This window comes from Budorcas taxicolor, chromosome 1, assembly GCF_023091745.1.
Source record: "Budorcas taxicolor isolate Tak-1 chromosome 1, Takin1.1, whole genome shotgun sequence".
Classification (NCBI taxonomy): Eukaryota; Metazoa; Chordata; class Mammalia; order Artiodactyla; family Bovidae; genus Budorcas; species Budorcas taxicolor.
Window position 1 is genome coordinate 76,361,670 of NC_068910.1, and position 20,606 is coordinate 76,382,275.

Sequence of the window (20,606 nt, forward strand, 5' to 3'; positions counted from 1 at the left end):
AATGCAAAGAAATAGAGGTAAACAACAGAATGGGAAAGACTAGAGATCTCTCCAAGAAAAATTAGATACCAAGGGAACATTTCATGCAAAAATGGGCTTCATAAGGGACAGAAATGGTCTGGACCTAACAGAAGAAAAAGATATTAAGAAGAGGTGGCAAGAATACACAGAAGAACTGTACAAAAAAGATCTTCACGACCCAGATAATCATGATAATGTGATCACTAATCTAGAGCCAGACATCCTGGAATGTGAAGTCAAGTGGGCCTTAGAAAGCATCACTACAAACAAAACTAGTGGAGGTGATGGCATTCCAGTTGAGCTATTTCAAATCCTGAAAGATGATGCTGTCAAAGTGCTGCACTCAATATGCCAGTAAATTTGGAAAACTCAGCAGTGGCCACAGGAATGGAAAAGGTCAGTTTTCATTCCAATCCCTAAGAAAGGCAATGCCAAAGAATGCTCAAACTACCACACAATTGCACTCATTTCACATGCTAGTAAATAATACTCAAAATTCTCAAAGCCATTTTTTGATTTGGTCGTTTATTTTTCTGGAATTGAGCTGCATAAGTTGCTTGTATATTTTTGAGATTAGTTGTTTGTCAGTTGCTTCATTTGCTATTATTTTCTCCCATTCAGAAGGCTGTCTTTTCACCTTGCTGATAATTTCCTTTGTTGTGCAGAAGCTTTTAATTTTAATTAGATCCCATTTGTTTATTTTTGCTTTTATTTCCAGAATTCTGGGAGGTGGATCATAGAGGATCCTGCTGTGATTTATGTCTGAGAGTGTTTTGCCTATGTTCTCCTCTAGGAGTTTTATAGTTTCTGGTCTTACATTTAGATCTTTAATCCATTTTGAGTTTATTTTTTGTGTGCGGTGTTAGAAAGTGATCTAGTTTCATTCTTTTACAAGTGGTTGACCAGTTTTCCCAGCACCACTTGTTAAAGAGATTGTCTTTACTCCATTGTATATTCTTGCCTCCTTTGTCAAAGATAAGGTGTCCATATGTGTGTGGATTTATCTCTGGGCTTTCTATTTTGTTCCATTGATCTATATGTCTGTCTTTGTGCCAGTACCATACTGTTTTGATGACTGTGGCTTTGTAGTAGAGCCTGAAGTCAGGCAAGTTGATTCCTCCAGTTCCATTCTTCTTTCTCCAGATTGCTTTGGCAATTCGAGGTTTTTTGTATTTCCATACAAATCTTGAAATTATTCCAGAAAAATAAATGACCCAATCAAAAAATGGGCCAAAGAACTAAATAGACATTTCTCCAAAGAAGACATACAGATGGCTAACAAACACATGAAAAGATGCTCAACATCACTCATTATCAGAGAAATGCAAATCAAAACCACAATGAGGTACCACTTCACACCAGTCAGAATGGCTGCGATCCAAAAATCTGCAAGCAATAAATGCTGGAGAGGGTGTGGAGAAAAGGGAACCCTCCTACACTGTTGGTGGGAATGCAAACTAGTTACAGCCACTATGGAGAACAGTGTGGAGATTCCTTAAAAAATTGCAAATAGAACTACCTTATGACCCAGCAATCCCACTGCTGGGCATACACACTGAGGAAACCAGAATTGAAAGAGACACATGTACCCCAGTGTTCATCGCAGCATTGTTTATAATAGCCAGGACATGGAAACAACCTAGATGTCCATCAGCAGATGAATGGATAAGAAAGCTGTGGTACATATACACAATGGAGTATTACTCAGCCGTTAAAAAAAATTCATTTGAATCAGTTCTGATGAGATGGATGAAACTGGAGCCGATTATACAGAGTGAAGTAAGCCAGAAAGAAAAACACCAATACAGTATACTAACACATATATATGGAATTTAGAAAGATGGCAATGATGACCCTGTATGCAAGACAGGAAAAAAGACGCAGCTGTGTATAACGGACTTTTGGCCTCAGAGGGAGAGGGAGAGGGAGAGGGAGAGGGAGAGGGTGGGATGATTTGGGAGAATGGCATTCTATCATGTATACTATCATGTAAGAATTGAATCGCTAGTCTATGTCTGACGCAGGATACAGCATGCTTGGGGCTGGTGCATGGGGATGACCCACAGAGATGTTATGGGGAGGGAGGTGGGAGGGGGGTTCATGTTTGGGAACACAGGTAAGAATTAAAGATTTTAAAATTAAAAAAATAAAAAACTATTAAAAAAAAAGATTGATGCAAATGTTTAAAAAAAATTCATTTCAGAAATACATTAAAAAAATTAAAAAAAAAAAGAAAAAGAAAAAAATAAATCAATCTTCCTGTTTTTAATATTAAAAAAAAAAAAAAATTCTCCAAGCCAGGCTTCAGCAATACGTGAACCGTGAACTCCCTGATGTTCAAGCTGGTTTTAGAAAAGGCAGAGGAACCAGAGATCAAATTGCCAACATCCACTGGATCATGGAAAAAGCAAGAGAGTTCCATAAAAACATATATTTCTGCTTTATTAACTATGCCAAAGCCTTTGACTGTGTGGATCACAATAAACTGTGGAAAATTCTGAAAGAGATGGGAATACCAGACCACCTGACCTGCCTCTTGAGAAATCTGTATGCAGGTCAGGAAGCAACAGTTAGAACTGGACATGGAACAACGGACTGGTTCCAAATAGGAAAAGGAGTGCGTCAAGGCTGTATATTGTCACCCTGCTTCTTTAACTTTTATGCAGAGTACATCATGAGAAATGCTGGACGGAAGAAATACAAGTTGGAATCAAGATTGCCGGGAGAACTATCAATAACCTCAGATATGCAGTGGACACCACCCTTATGGCAGAAAGTGAAGAGGAGCTAGAAAGCCTCTTGATGAAAGTGAAAGAGGAGAGCGAAAAAGTTGGCTTAAAGCTCAACATTCAGAAAACGAAGATCATGGCATCCGGTCCCATCACTTCATGGGAAATAGATGGGGAAACAGTGGAAACAGTATCAGACTTTCTATTTTTTGGCTCCACAATCACTGCAGATGGTGATTGCAGCCATGAAATCAAAAGACGCTTACTCCTTGGAAGAAAAGTTATGACCAACCTAGATAGCATATTCAAAAGCAGAGGCATTACTTTGCCGACTAATGTCTGTCTAGTTAAGGCTATGGTTTTTCCTGTGGTTATGTATGGATGTGAGAGTTGGACAGTGAAGAAGGCTGAGCGCCAAAGAATTGATGCTTTTGAACTGTGGTGTTGGAGGAGACTCTTGAAAATCCCTTGGACTGCCAGGAGATCCAACCAGTCCATTCTGAAGGAGATCAACCCTGAGATTTCTCTGGAAGGAATGATGCTAAAGCTCAAACTTTGGCCACCTCATGCAGAGAGTTGACTCATTGGAAAAGGCTCTGATGCTGGAAGGGATTGGGGGCAGGAGGAGAAGGCGACGACAGAGGATGAGATGGCTGGATGGCATCACGGACTCGATGGACATGAGTCAGGGTGAACTCCGGGAGATGGTGATGAACAGGGAAGCCTGCGTGCTGCGATTCTTGGGGTCGCAAAGAGTCGGACAAGACTGAGCGACTGAACTGAACTGAACTAAACTGAATATATGTAAATAACACTATTTGTCTAGTGCTCTGCCTTTCTTCAAGATTCAAGTTAATCCTTTTATGGCCGAAGATAAACCATTTGGAGCCAAGATTATCCATAGTACATCTTATGGGTGATGAGCCTGGTGCCATTCTAAGTTTTGAGACATTCATTTCTTTCATTAACAGATTGCTGACGACTATATAACATCTAGCTAAAGACTAGTAGGGGGGTACTCTTTCTGCCTCCTTGTGATACCTATGTCAGAAGCTTTCTCTATCTCCTTTATACTTTGATAAAACTTTGTTACACAAAAGCTCTGAGTGATCAAGCCTCGTCTCTGGCCCCAGATTGAATTTTTCCCCTCCAGGTGCCAAGAATCCCGGCGTCATAATTCAGCAACAACCTTTCAATCATGAGGTCTTGACCCAAATATCTTGTCAATGAAACTTTGCAGAACTACTCTAAACTCCAACTCCTGATTTGTTATATCCTTTTCATGCTCATTTTTTTTTCTCAAGTGTTGGTCATCATCTGACATATTATATATTCTATTTATTTGTATCTCATCTACATTCCCATCATTGGAATGTATATTTCATTAGTGCAAGGATTTTTGAATATTTGTTAAATGCTTTATCCCCAATGTCAAGGACACATAGATGGCACTCAATAAATACTTGTTGAGTGAATGCATTATGGAAGCAAGCTATTTGAACTGGAGAATAAATAATGCATTATTTAAATTATTAATATTATTATCATATAATTTTGTGAGGTAGGTAAAATTGGGACAACAATGCCCATTCTGTAGCTGAGGAAAAGAAGTATAGGAAGATTCATAGAATTTCCTAGATCAGAGCCTGGTCTCAAATCCTTTAAACTTGTCAAATATATTAGGTTCTTATTGCTTGCATTACAAATTACTATAAACTTAGTGCCTTAAAACAACACAAATTTATATTTCTGGGAGGTTAGAAGTCCAAAGTGGAGCTGTAAACTAAAATCGGGTGTCAGCAGGTCTGTGTTTCTTCTTGAGGTTCTAGAGGAGAATCTATGTCTTTGACTTTTCTGGCCTCTATAGACTGCCTGCATTTCTTAACTTATGTCCTTATGTTCTATATAAGCCTCTATAGACTGTGTGCATTTCTTAATTTATGTCCTTATGTTCTATATAAGCCTCTATAGACTGCCTGCATTTCTTAACTTATGTCCTTATGTTCTATATAAGCCTCTATAGACTGCCTGCATTTCTTAGCTTATGTCCCCTCCATATCTGTATGATTCCAGCCTCTGCTTCCTTGGTCATATCTCCTGCTCTGAGTCTTCTCTCTTTTGACACTTGCGTTTATATTGGACTACATATAGATAATTCAGGGTTTCCCTGGTGACTCCGACAGTAAAGCATCTGCCTGAAATGTGGGAGACTTGGGTTTGATCCCTGGGTTGGGAAGATCCCCTCGAGATGGAAATGGCACCCCACTCCAGTACTCTCGCCTGGAAAATCCCATGGATGGAGGAGCCTGGTAGGCTATGGTCCATGGGGTCTCAAAGAGTCAGACACGACTGAGATAATTCAGTATAATCTCTACAATGCAAGATCCTTAATCATTTCTACAAATGTCTGTCTTGCCAGGTAAGGTAGCATATTTCTAGGAATTATTTTAGGAATTAGGAAGTTACCTTCTTTGAAGGGCCATTATTCTGCCTACCATTATTCAGGTTATTGTATGAGAATTGTAATATCAAGTACTCTATATCATATCATGGCTGTAATATTGTAAATTGTGTTCATTTTTCCTAGAGGTTTTAAATTTGTTAACTTGGATTAAAAATTCGTTTCAAAAGTTGTTAATCTGCATCTTGACTGCAAGATTATTTTCTGTTACTAGCATCTTCCTTTTAGATGTATAATATATTGAGTTGCTTTTGTCTTTTCTTTGGGTTCAAATTATTTAAAGTAATTATGCAAATTAATCATTAATTGAAATAACTGTTTTAGTCACATGCTGTCTTATAGCATTTTCTCCCACTGATTAAAATAGACTTTTTATGTAAAGTTTCTGAAAGCTCCAATATATTTGATTTTCTTCAAATCTTAATATAAACTATTTAAATTTAAACATAAGAAAGAAGATATGCTTTATTGGAGACATTACAGAACCTGGAAATTTTCTCATTAAAATTTGGTCTGTAAAGAAATGAGTGCTTACTGTATGTCAAAAACCAATCACTTCTGTAAATCATAATTAGGGGCTTTCAAAGTAAAAAATTTTATCTTCTACCTTAACATTTCTTTTTCCCAAAATAACCATTGATAAATACAATCATAGATATGTTAACATACATTTGATATATATGATTTAAATAGAAAAACAAGTTAACTGTTTTTTTTGACACTTAGAAATACTGTTGTGGTGACAATGAGTAAGCTGTTTGTGCTTGCTCAGAGTTTGTGCTTTTAGTGATTCTGTGTTTAACTGATCATCACAAATAAAAATGAGACTTAAAAAAAGTAGATCATTCATTCTAAATAGTCACAAATTCAAATTAAAAATTACCATTGTGGTTCAAGAAGTATGTAAGGTGAAGTAAAATACATCGATACTGAAACTGAAGTTGGTAGACATAGAAGATTTACTCTTCACGATAACTAAACAAAAAATATTTTTGTAAGGCAAATTAAAAGCTATTAACTGAAATTGATTCTTGAAGTAATTCATGACCAAAAAACCCAAAATATAGACTACTACTATATTGATAAAAAGTAAATGAAATAGTCTAATTACAATGCACATTCATAGAACAACTTTTATGAGTAAGATACACAGAAAGACTTACTTTTATCAAATATTTTTTAAGGGCCAGTCACTGGTCTAAATCTTCTAACTATATTAACTACTTAATTCCCTAATGTTACACTTAACACTGAAAACTGCGTGCCTCAGCCCATGTTTGTGATTGCCTGTTGGTTATAGATGAGACTGTTAGTGTTCACAATACAAATCAATGTTATTGTCTACTCCACTCCCACTACACACTTGTTTCACGACATCGACAACTTACAAATATTTAAAATTTGCCCTTGATTTCCATATATTTCATATTAGACAGGAAATAAATGAATCTGTAATCCTCTGTGAAATAATTTGGAATTGGATTTTCTGATTGTAACAAAAATAACAATTTCAAGATTTGATAAAAGAAGACATGGCAATTTGTTTGGCTAAAACAAGAAGCATAAATATGTCTTTGGATATAAAGCACATGATCTACTATAAGTTTAAGCACTTAACAATTTGCTTTTGTGAAAAAAATGAAAATAGGTTTATTTTTTATTATGGCTGTTTTAATATATTCCTAAAATTGCATACTACTATAGCAGAAGATGATTTATTGCTAGTATTTTAAATATAATTGTACTTTCTCGCCAAAATCAAAATAATTCATAATAACAACTTTGAATGTATGGAACATTAATCAGGAAATCAGTTGTGGAGGAAGTGCTACCTCAGGAACTAAGATGAAAGGGAGGTCTAAGAAGAAATTTGCTTGGAAACACTTAATTACAGACAAACCATCTAGTTTATTTTCATTCATATATTAGCATAACATTTTGTTGAATTCATGCATTTTCACACACCTGTATCCTTATTCACCCTAGGTGGCATTTGCCATTTATTCTCTGATTCTGATTTGAAAATGCTTAAAGACAATAAATAGAATGCAAGAGTTGGACCATAAAGAAGGCTGAATGCTGAAGAATTGATACTTTTGAACTGTGGTGTTAAAGAAGACTCTTGAAAGTCTCTTGGACTGTAAGAAGATCAAACCAGTCAATCCTAAAGGAAATCAGTCCTGAATATTCATTGAAATGACTGATGCTGAAGCTGAAGCTCCAATATTTTAGCCACCTGATGCAAAGAACTGACTCATTAGAAAAGACCCTGCTGCTGGGAAAGATTGAAGGCAGGAGGAGAAGGGAACACCAGAGGATGAGATGGTTGGATGGCATCACCAACTCAATGGACATGAGTTTGAGCTGGCTCTGGGAGATGGTGAAGGACAGGGAGGCTTGGCATGCTACAGTCTATGGGGTCAAAAAGTCAGACATGACTGAGTGACAGTCATGTGTCATTAGCACTTTTTTATTCATTTCATTATCATACTATAATCTGGTAATAAAACTCATTTAGCTCCCTCAATTATGCTCTTATAAATATTAAAAATAAATGTTCAAAACTATATATATTTAAATTGGTTGCCAATGGTTCCACCAACATCTATCCATCTTCACTTGTAGTAAGGATATTTTTAACAGGATACACAAATACCCACTGTAGACTAAAATTTATAGCCTCTGGTAAGTGCCTTTAGCATTCAGGTGTGTATGTTCCCTTCTTTTTTTCCCATTTACAGGCTGCAACACAATTATCCTGTTGAGTTAACCTCTACCAAGTAAGCCTATAACCCATTCAACAGATGAATTATCTCCCTGACATCACTGTTTCCAAACCTGCCTTTGTCTACCAACAAAATTGTCTGTATGAATGAAACAAAGTCTAAGTACCGTTCAAGTTACTGTGCTTTGTGGTCTCTTATACAAATAGCCTAACTCATATCCCAAGCAATAAAGAATTTAGTAAAATCATGTAGAAAAATTCTGGAAGAAATAGTAAAAGCAATGTGGCCTTTCTTAGTAGAACAGAGAGAAAGCTGAATAAGGACACAACTATTGTTTATTGGCGTTTGTGATGTCCTATATGTTCTGCTAAAATGTCACCAGGGATTCTTTGGAAGACAGATTATTTACCAACAGAGCTTCATCTTTCAACAAAAATGTTTAGACATATGCAGTTTTTGCTTTAATATTTTTTTTTTCTGTCTCTTGCCTACTGTAGTAAAGTACACATTGTTTTTTAAAAGATGGTACCTGGTGGCTGAATGATAAAGAATCTGCCTGCCAATGCAGGAGACATGGGTTCAATCCCTGACTTAGGAAGATTCCCCTGGAGAAGGAGTTGACAACTCACTTCAGTATTCTCACCTGGGAAATCCCATAGACAGAGGAGCCTGGTGAGCTACAGTCCATGAGGTCATGAAAGAGACACTAATTCTCCAAGCAAAAATACTGCAGTGGGTAGCCATTCCCTTATCCAGGGGATCGTCCTAACCCAGGGATCAAACGTGGGTTTCCTGCATTGCAGACAGATTCTTTACCATCTGAGCCACCAAGGAAACCCAAAAGCAGCAAACAAAACAACTTTAAAGAAGCAGCCTGAGCAAGAGACAACACTAGGTCCCCAAGTTTTTCTCCCTCTATTCAGCGAGACTTTGGAAGCCAGTCCAGCTGCAAGTACCAAATTAAAGACATTTTCTTCTTTCACTACTCTAGCCTACTGTTCCAGGTTATCATAATGGAAGATCAATGTATACAGCTGAGTGATGCATTACAGTGCAAAGGGCAGGTTAGGGCTGAAATTTAGCTTCAGCTCCATTCAGCATACTATGAGGTTGGCTTCTACAGGAGGAAGGTGCCCTTTTTACTTCTTACAAAGACCCTGCCCATGTGCTGAGTCAATGCCTGTGGGAGTGCCTCAGGACAGAGAGAGACCCTCTTTCTATTCTATCCATCCAGAGCAGTATAGCATCTCATCTCTAACTTTCACTTTGAAGCCCTACTTTAAAGAAGTTGTCATTTTCAACAAAGAAGGATGGTGAAATTCTGAGGTCAATAACATTTTTTGAATTAAAAAAAAATAAGAGATTAAAACAGAAATGCAACGAAACAAACCAACTATTTCAAGATATAAATCTTTGTTGTAGTTACTCACACATGGAACTGATAAGAATCAAATGAACTGGAATTCTACTGTGCATTTTGTGGGCGTCAACAAATCACAATTACCTGGACTGAAAAAAACATGGGAATGTGTGATTCTCAGTGACTCTGGATTCCAAGCATATCTCACACACAAAAAAAGAAGAAAATGCTGGGCAGATTTCAAGGATATAATTTCCCTTTTCCATGACTATCATAAATGTGGACATAAAGCAAGCTGAACAAAGAATCACTAAAGAGAATAGAACCCAAAGCTGCCATTTAAACTCATCAATATTACTTCCTTGAATTCCAGAGCAAAGACTTATCATATTCATGCTTCATATGTATTGCAGTTGGCTGCAGCATAGAGACTGTTTAACGTGCTTTTATTTTCTGAATTGGATTATGGTAGTTATCATGTCCATATTGTATATTATAATATGCATGGGGAGGATTTGGTTTAGTATTTGGGATAAAAACCTGCAGGAAATGGTTATTTAGCATTAAAACATTGTGGAAGTTTACCTTGGTATAGTAAGTGCAGGAGTTCTTGCTTTGTTATTACTGGGTTAAAGCTGAATGTATTTTATCTGTGGGAAGAAGCATCTACATGATCACCCAACTAAATGCTCTGCCCTTTGCCTTCATTAGGTGTGTGACCAAACTTTCTGTTTGGGGTAATAAAATATGAATAGAAATGATGTGGTCAAATTCTAGATCATTTCTTTTAAATGATGTGAACTACTCTTCTCTTTTCTTTTTTCTTACTGACAGGAACTATTTTTCATATTGTGGACAAAGCCTAATGATGATGGTAAACTAGAAGATGAAAGAACTCTGGTAACCTAATTTGACCAATATACCATAAAAAGCACTGGAATACCTGTCTATTGTATTAGATAATAAATATTTTTCAAGCACTGTATTTTGATGTTTTATAACTCATAAGATCAGATAGATCAGGAATAAACTTTTTTGAAATTTCACTAAATTTGAAATCTTGCTTGGAGACAAAACAGACATTTTGAATAGTGATTGAGGTTTCCTGTTAATCATGTTTTGCACTCTGGATTACTTACTGTTGCCTAAAATGATTTATAGCTAGCATGTGTCTGGTACACAGCGTTGACTCAATAAATGTTTGCTGAGTGAATTCATTTAAAATTTTTCCATCATTTATTATTCATCATTCAGTCTTTCCAATGGCAAGAACTGTGCCTGGAGAAAGTTTTGTAATCTCTATAGGGTTACTAGAATTTTAATACTATTATAATGCCTTCATCAAAACACAAACATATGAGCCAAATTGCCCTCATGAAGCCAAAATGAAATTAGCATTTGACAGAGCAATTCCAAAATAAATTACCCCAAACAGGCTCTTTTCTCCATTATAAGTACAAAATTCTGCTGTTGAGCAAACAGGCTTCGAGCTGGATAATGAAATCTACATGATTTGCTCCTCCTCTAGCTCTAAGAATCATTTTGCTCAGAGCTAGGTTTGGGGCACAGCTTTAGAAACTTCTCATTAACTACCTTCTCTCTGTAGCTTTTTACATACAGTGCGTCTCAGAAGCAGACATGAAGACGTGCAGGAGAAAGGGAATGCTGTCCTTTCACAGAGATGAGCTTTGTGATGACCTGTCATCAAAGTAGGAACAGACTTCATATACCAAGCATCCATTATTTGACTCATCATCCTTACACTATTTTAAAGTATTTTATATGATCTTATAGGAATTATGGATTATATCTTAAGCCATTCCAAAAATAGTATAGAGTAGGTAGATGTGAAATAGTTAATAGTTAATAAATATTGTTCTAATTTTCCTTTTGTCCATGTCTGAGTAGTCAGTTGTGTCCAACTCTTTGTGACTCCATAGTCTGTAGCCCACCAGGCTTCTCTGTTGATGGGATTATCTAGGCAGGAATACTAGAGTAGGTTGCCATTTCCTCCTCCAGGGGGATGGTCTTGACCCAGGGATCAAACCAGAATCTCTTGTGTCTCCTCCATTGAGCAGGAGGACTTTTTCTTTCACCAACTGAGCCACAAAATATTGTTGTTTTCCTTTTATATTTATTTTGCAATTTGATTAGTTTAAAAAGAAATACATTGTTCAGTTCAGTTCAGTTTAATTCAGTCACTCAGTCCTGTCCGACTCTTTCTGACCCCATGAATCACAGCACGCCTCCCCTCCCTATCCATCACCAACTCCCAGAGTTCACTCAGATTCATGTCCATTGAGTCAGTGATGCCATCCAGCCATCTCATCCTCAGTCGTCCCCTTCTCCTCCTGCCCCCAATCCCTCCCAGCATCTGAGTCTTTTCCAATGAGTCAACACTTCACATGACCTGGCCAGAGTACTGGAGTTTCAGCTTTAGCATCATTCCCTCCAAAGAAATCCCAGGGCTGATCTCCTTCAAAATGGACTGGTTGGATCTCCTTGCAGTCGAAGGGACTCGCAAGAGTCTTTTCCAACACCATAGTTCAAAAGCATCAATTCTTCAGCCCTCAGCCTTCTTCACAGTCCAACTCTCACATACATACATGACCACAGGAAAAACCATAGCCTTGACTAGATGGACCTTAGTCGACAAAGTAGTGTCTCTGCTTTTGAATATGCTATCTAGGTTGGTCAGAACTTTTCTTCCAAGGAGCAAGTGTCTTTTAATTTCATGGCTGCAGTCACCATCTGCAGTGATTTTGGAGCCCATAAAAATAAAGTCTGACACTGTTTCCACTGTTTCCCCATCTGTTTCCCATGAAGTGATGGGACCAGATGCCATGATCTTCGTTTTCTGAATGTTGAGCTTTAAGCCAACTTTTTCACTCTCCTCTTTCACTTTCATCAAGAGGCTTTTAAGTTCCTCCTCACTTTCTGCCATAAGGGTGGTGTCATCTGCATATCTGAAGTTATTGATATTTCTCCCGGCAATCTTGATTCCAGCTTGTGTTTCTTCCAGTCCAGCATTTCTCATGATATACTCTGCATAGAAGTTAAATAAGCAGGGTGACAATATACAGCCTTTATGCATTCCTTTTCCTATTTAGAACCAGTCTATTGTTCCATGTCCAGTTCTAACTGTTGCTTCCTGACCTGCATACAGATTTCTCAAGAGGCAGGTCAGGTGGTCTGGTATTCCCATCTCTCTCAGAATTTTCCACAGTTTATTGTGATCCACACAGTCAAAAACTTTGACATAGTCAATAAAGCAGAAACAGATATTTTTCTGGAACTCCCTTGCTTTTTCCATGATCCAGCGGATGTTGGCGATTTGACCTCTGGTTTCTTTGCCTTTTCTTAAACCAGCTTGAGCATCATTAAGTTCACAGTTCATGTATTGCTGAAGCCTGGCTTGGAAAATTTTGAGCATTACTTTACTAGCATGTGAGATGAGTGCAATTGTGCGGTAGTTTGAGCATTCTTTGGTATTGCCTTTCTTTGGGATTGGAATGAAAACTGACCGTTTCCAGTCCTGTGGCCACTGCTGAGTTTTCCAAATTTGCTGACATATTGAGTGCAGCACTTTCACAGCATCATCTCTCAGGATTTGAAATAGCTCAACTGGAATGTCATCACCTCCACTAGCTTTGTTCACAGTGATGCTTTCTAAGGCCCACTTGACTTCGCATTCCAGGATGTCTGGCTCTAGATGAGTGATCACAATATCGTTAGTCCTATTTAAATGTGAACTATACAAAAAGATGATGGAATAAAGAAACAAAAGTAAAGGAAAAAAACTTAAATTGAGACATGTTCCCCCATGTATGCTATGAATATATTCTGCTTAGTCTGTATTTGACTGTATTCTATAGCATCATATTTATAGATTTTTTTTTTCACTCATTTTCCTCTCAGTGCTTCACTGAAGGTGATTTCCATTGAACTCTTTCAATTCACTGATTCTTTTCTCTGCTGAGTCCAATGTTCACTCCCTATGAGTGTTTCTCCATTCCTTAATTAACAGATAGAAAATAAATGGCAAACAATGGAAACAGTGATGGACTTTATTTTCTTAGGCTCCAAAATCGCTGAGAATGGTGACTGCAGCCATGAAGTTAAAAGACTCTTGCTCCTTGGAAGAAATGCTATGACCAACCTAGACAGCATATTAAAAAGCAGAGACATTACTTTGCCAACAAAGTCCATCTAGTCAAAGCTATGGTTTTTCCAGTAGTCATGTATGGATGTGAAATTTGGACCATAAAGAAGGCTGAGCATCAAAGAATTAATTCTTTTAAACTGTGGTTTTGGAGAAGACTCTTGAGAGTCCCTTGGATTCCAAGGAGATCAAACCAGTCAATCCTAAAGATTAACAGTCCTGAATATTCGTTGGAAGTACTGATGCTGAGGTTGAAACTCCAATACTTTGGCCACCTGATGCAAAGAGCCAACTCATTAGAAAAGACCCTGAAGCTTGGAAAGGTTGAAGGCAGAAGGCAAAGGGGATGGCAGAGGATGAGATGATTGGATGGCATCAGTGACTCAGCGGACATGAGTTTGAGCAAGCTCTGGGTGATGCTGAAGGGCAGGGAAGCCTGGCATGCTACAGTCCATGGGGTCACAAAGGGTTGGCCATGGATGAGCAACTGAACAATAACAGGCATATGAGGGGCTTCCCACATTGTGTAAGTGGTAAAGAACCCACCTACCAATGTAGGAGACATAAGAGACGTGGTTTGGAGTTCTGTGCTGGGAAGATCCCCTGGAGAAGGGCATGGCAAACTGGTTACTCCAGTATCCTTTCCTGGAGAATCCCAGGAACATAAGAGCCTGATGGGCTATAGTCCTTGGGGTTGCAAAGTATCAGAAGTTACTGAAGCAATTTAGCATGCATGCTCACAGAAGTTATGGGAAGTCACCTCAATTTCATGCAAAAATTGTTATATTGTGTAATGTGGTAGCTCTATCTAGTTCAAACTTTGAAAATGTCCTGGGTGTGTGGCTCGACTGGTCAGTGTTGCAAACACCTCCTTACCGTGGGGCATTGCTTCCTAAGTACATGAGATATAGATTTCATATTACCTTTCTAAACTAGTGCCTCCCTGCCTCACCCCACTTCTCCACAGTACTGTAAATATAGACCATTCAGAGCTTGGCAGCTCTTTGTCACTTCTTCCTGGAAATTCTAATTTTCTGAGATTTAGAGCTTAAACCTGACCAAATGTCTGGAGTGGAGACCTGTCTTACATATGTTGGCTTCCCTCTCTAGGCTTTGTTTCCTGTGTATTGCATGACAGTGGAGGGCAGGTGGCTCAAATATTTAAATATTCCTATAAATGAGCTTTTATAAACTTAAATGTTTAAATACACATTCACACACACACACACACACACACACACACACACACACACACACAAACTTCCCTGGTGGCTCAGTGGTAAAGGATCCTCTTGCCAAGCAGGAGACACAGGTTTGATCCCTAGATTCAGAAAACCCCCTGAAAAAGGAAAAGACAACCCACTCCAGTATTCTTGCCTGGAAAATCCGATGGACAGAGGAGCCTGGTGGGCTACAGTCCATGGCATCACAAAGAGTCAGACGTGATTTAGCAACTAAACAACAGCATGACAGAACTGGGGCTGTGGGGCCATTCCTCAGCTGTGTTCCCAGAAGCAGTAGATCTGAGTTTACATTTAGTCACTTGAACCACGTAGATCTACTTTCTAGACAGGCTTATTGAATAGCTCCCCCAGGGCAGTTTGTCTTACTGAGGTGAAATTTAGAAGAGAGAGGTTAATAGGATAAACTATGGATTCTGTTTCTGCAGATCATTTTCAGATTACAACTGGTACTCATCTTCCTCACCTGATCTATTTAAATTCCCCTCAAGCCAGCTATCCCTTCGGCTATCATTTTTGTTACTTTGGTGTCTGTTATTCTTGTTATTTACTCTTTAATTGTGTCTGATTCTTTGCGACCCCATGGGCTGTAGCCTGCCAGGCTCCTCTGTCCTTGAGACTCTTCAGGCAAGGATACTGAAGTGGGTTGTTATTTCCTTCTCCAAGGGATCTTCCCGACCTAAGGACCGAATCTGCTTCTCCCATGTCTCTGGCATTGGCAGGTGGATTCTTTACCACTGTACCATCTGGTGACTGACTCATTAATAGGACTTATGTTATTATTAGAGAGGGATCTGAGTCTTTGGCCATTTTGCTCTTTTCAGGATAGGTTTGTTGTTCCTATCAATTCATGGTCACACTGCATCAGTGAAGAACTTGGAGTCAGCAGTGGTCATGTGGGTTCCACACATATTCCTGCTTGACATCATTGCTTGACAGCAGTTCAGCCACTGTCTGATGATTAGGGTCATTTATCCCTGACAGCATAGCAGTTTTCTACTTCAGCTGGCCACAAGAAGTCCAAAGGATCCTGGAAATGGAGTTTGTAGCTTATTGAGAGTCTGCCGATGTTTGTTGACAAGAATGTGTCTCCCTTTGTGACTAAAATCTCCAATCTTGTACAGTCCAGAATTGCAGAGACTGGAAACTCAAAATCTCTAGCAATAAGTAAGATAACTGGATGACTCCTGCATTCACCCTCTTGGGTCCCAGACACATAGGCAAGTTCTTCTGGTTAGAGACATAGTACAAAGTCTCTGATTTAATGCATATACTATATCCTAAAAGGTTTATTCCTCTCTGGAATTTAAATTCATATAGTCTTCCTTGCTTCTACAGCTACCTGATCTTTCCAAACTCTGTTTTTGGTATTTTTAATTAAATTGTTACAGTTACTTTTGGTTACTTTTTATATTCAGAAATAGAAATGCTCCAGGCATATGCATTCATATAATGTCATATAATGATTAGAGTCTGGGGAAAAAAACAAAAAAAGCTATTAATGTGTTTACATTTGGTGAGAGCTAGAATGAGAGGATCTAATGCTTATATCATGGTTTTCTTAAAAACATGCTTGTATTGTTTGCAAGTTTTATATTTATCATTCATTTATGCATATTTCTTTTTTTCAGATTGAAAGAAAATCCAAAGTTTAGAGAATATTTTAAGAATATTTTCTGCATGTATTTCTTTTTATTTTAATTTTTCTAGAAATGACAGCTCACTAAATGTCTAAGATATTTTCTCAGCTTGACTATAAGAGAGATTGCAAGGTCACAAATATATGAATAGTTTGAGATTCCAAAAGCACTAAGCATTCTATAAAAAGTGAGCTTGGTTATGTCATTTCAGGCACAAAGTAAATCATGTGTGAAGACACCAAGGGGAAAGTGTTTAATTCTTTTTAAGAACTTAAAAAATTTTCTGTAAATAAAAACAAAAACAAAAGAGAGTGTTCTAAGATAGGATTGAAAGGTGGGCTGTGGTTGGTTTGTGGAAGGCATTTTACTTCATAGTAATTCTTTTGATATTTTCCCTTAGTTATTGGAGTGTTATGCTAGTGGATGAAAAACCAGAGCTTTCAGAATTCACTGTGTCTGAAAGTATTAACTGTTATGAAACTTTCTTGGCAGGTTACACTCCTGGCATACATTAACCATGTGAATCAGAGCTAGGCAGTGCCTTCATGACTAAAAGTTTTATACCATGCTTTTTAAAGCTTTTATTTTGATTTATTTATTTATTTATTTATTTATTTATTTTTGAGTAAAGGAAAAGGGCATTTGTCTGAGCATGAATTCTATCTTGCATACATTTTTGTCATTCTAAAAAAAGGAATTTATGAAGCAAAATTTTGTTAAATGTTAAACTTTAAAATTTAATAAAACAGATTATTAAATTACTGCCATTAACTATTTCATGGGCTTTAAGGGTAAAGTATGCTCAGCTGTTAAAATATCTAAAGAAAATTTGTGGGTTTTTTTTTTTTTTGTGCAATTGGAATAAAAAGAAAATATCAAATGAAAATAAATATGTTTCAACAAAGAGCTTAGTATTAGTGGTTTAGCTGCTAAGTCATGTCTGACTCTTGTAACCCCACAGACTGTAGCCGGCCAGTCTCCTCTGTCCATAGGATTCTCCAGGCAAGAATCCTGGGGTGGGTTGCCATTTCCTTCTCCAACCACTACTAAAGAGTTAGTGATTAATATAAAAGAGCATGGCATGTGCTTTTAGATATAAAGCGTATGTAAATCAACTTAGCAAATAAAGCAATTTAAGAATTCAAGTAGAATTGTTAAGAAAAATCCATGACTTAGTCTTCAGAATCTCAGAATATATTACCTTCATGGCAAAAGGGACTTTATAGTTGGCTAAAGTAAGGATCTTGGAATTGGAAGTTTATTCTATATTTTCTGTATGGGTCCAAAGTAATCATAGGGTCTTTTTAAAAAGTAAATGAGAGCATCAAAGTTATAGAGACTATATATAATGAAGGAAGCAGTGTTGAAATGAAACACTTTGAATGAAGGAACAGGCCATGAGTTAAGGAATGCAGGTGCCCTCTAGACTCTGGAAAACTCAAGGGAACAGATTCTTCTCTGTAGCCTTTGGAAGGAACACATGTCTGTCAGCACCTTGATTTTGGTCCAGAAAGACACATTTTAGATTTCTGACCCCTAAAACAATAATAGAATACATTTTCACTACTTTTGTTGTTGTAAGCCACAGAATTTGTGATAGTTTGGCTGCAGTAGAGAATTGAAAGTGAAAGTATTAATTACTCAGTCTTGTCCAGCTGTTTTCGACCCCATGAGCTGTAGCCCACAAGTCTCCTCTGTTCATGGAATTCTCCAGGCAAGACTACTGTAAGGGGTTGCCATTTCCTTCTCCAGGGGTCTTCCCAACCTGAGGATTGACCTCGGGTCTCCACACTGCAGGCAGACTCTTTATTGACTGAACCACCGGGAAAGACCTATGAGTCAGACCTGCAGTAGGGAATTAGTACAGTACTATTTCTGCTTAATCATTCCTATACTCATATTGCTTTGCTTAACTCTGCAATTTTAGAGTTAATACCCTCTATGAGGAGGATAATGACTGAGTGAAAATGACAGTGAGATTCACTCAGTCAAGTCTGAATCTTTGTGACCACATGGTAGCCTTATTCACACTGTTCACACCGTGTATGAACAAAGCAAAAACAGCACCAGTTGTGGATGTTACTGGTGATGGAAGTAAAGTCTGATGTTGTAAAGAGCAATAATGCATAGAAACCTGGACTGTTAGGTCCATGAATCAGGGCAAATTGGAAATGGTCAAACAGGAGATGGCAAGAGTGAACATCAACATTTTAGGAACCAGCAAACTAAAATGGACTGGAATGGGTGAATTTAACTCATTTGAACATTATACCTACTACTGTGGGCAAGAATCCCTTAGAAGAAATGGAGTAGCCATGATGGTCAACAAAAGAGTCTGAAATTCAGTACTTGGATGCAATCTCAAAAACAACAGAATGATGTCTGCTCATTTCCAAGGCAAACCATTCAATATCACAGTAATCCAAGCCTATGCCCCAAGCAATAATAGTGAAGAAGGTGAAGTTGAATGGTTCTATGAAGACCTACAAGACCTTCTAGAAGTAACACCCAAAAAAGATGTCCTTTTCATTATAGGGGACTGGAATGCAAAAGTAGAAAGTCAAGACATACCTGGAATAACAGGCAAATTTGGCCTTGAAGTACAGAATGAAGCAGGGAAAAGGGTAACAAAGAGTTTTGTCAAGAGAACACACTGGTCATAGCAAACACCCTCTTCCAACAATATAAGAGAAGACTACACATGGATATCACAAGATGGTCAATATTAAAATCATATTGATTATATTCTTTGCAGCCAAAGATAGCTCAGATCATGAACTCCTTATTTCCAAATTCAGACTTAAATTGAAGACAGTAGGGAAAACCATTAGACCATTCAGTTATGCCCTAAATCGAGTCGTTTACAATTATGCTGTGGAATTGAGAAATAGATTCAAGGGATTAGATCTGATAGAAGAGTGCGTGAAGAACCATGAACAAAGGTTCATGACATTGTTCAGGAGGCAGGGACCAAGACCATCCCCAAGAAAAAGAAATGCAAAAAGGCCAAATGGTTGTATTAGGAAGCCTTACAAATACATGTGAAAAGAAGAGAAGTGAAAGTCAAAGGAGACAAGGGAAGATACCCCCATTTGAATGCAGAGTTCCTAAGAAGAGCAAGGGGAGATAACAAAGCATTCTTCAGTGATCAATGCAAAGAAATAGAGGAAAACAAAAGAAAGGGTGGGACTACAGATCTCTTCAAGAAAATAAGAGATATCAAGGGAACATTTCATGCAAAGAGGTGCTCAATAAAGGACAGAAATGGTAGGTACCTAACAGAAGCAGAAGATATTAAGAAGAGGTGGCAAGAATACACAGAAGAACTATACAATAAGATCTCCATGACCCAGATAATCATGAAGGCATGATCACTCACCTAGAGCCAGACATCCTGGAACACAATGACAAGTGGGCCTTAGGAAGCATCCCAGGAACAAAGCTAGTAGAGGTGATGGAATTCCATTGAGCTATTTCAAATCCTAAAAGATGATGCTGTGAAAGTGCTGCAGTCAATATGCTAGCAAATTTGGAATACTCAGTAGTGGCCACAGGACTGGAATCCAATCCCTAAGAAAGGCAATCCAAAAGAATGCTCAAACTACTGCACAATTGCACTCATCTCACATGTTAGTAAAATAATGCTCAAAACCCTCCAAGCCAGGCTTCAGCAGTATGTGAACCATACACTTGCAGAAGTTCAAGAAATAGAAAAAGCTGGTTTTCTATTGTCAATGTCCATTGGATCATCACAAAAAGCACGAGTTTCAGAAAAATATTCATTTCTGCTTTATTGACTATGCTAAAGCCTTATTGTGTGGATCACAGTAAACTGTGGAAAATTCTGAAAGAGACAGGAGTACCAGACCACCTGACCTGCCTCTTGAGAAATCTGTATGCAGGTCAGGAAGCAACAGTTAGAACTAGACTTGGAACAGCAGAGTGGTTCCAAATCAGGAAAGGAGTATATCAAGGCTATATATTGTCACCCTGCTTATTTAACTCATGTGCAGAGTATATCATGAGAAATGTTGGGTTAGATGAAGCAAAAGCTGGAATCAAGATTTCCAGGATAAATTTCAGTAACCTTATATATGCAGATGACATCACCCTTATGGCAGAAAGTAAAGAAGAACTAAAGGGTCTCTTGATGAAAGTGAAAGAGAAGAGTGAAAAAGCTGGCTCAAAGCTCAACATTCAGAAATCTAAGATCATGGCATCTGGGAACAAGTGGAAACAGTGGCTGACTTTATTTTTCTGGGCTCC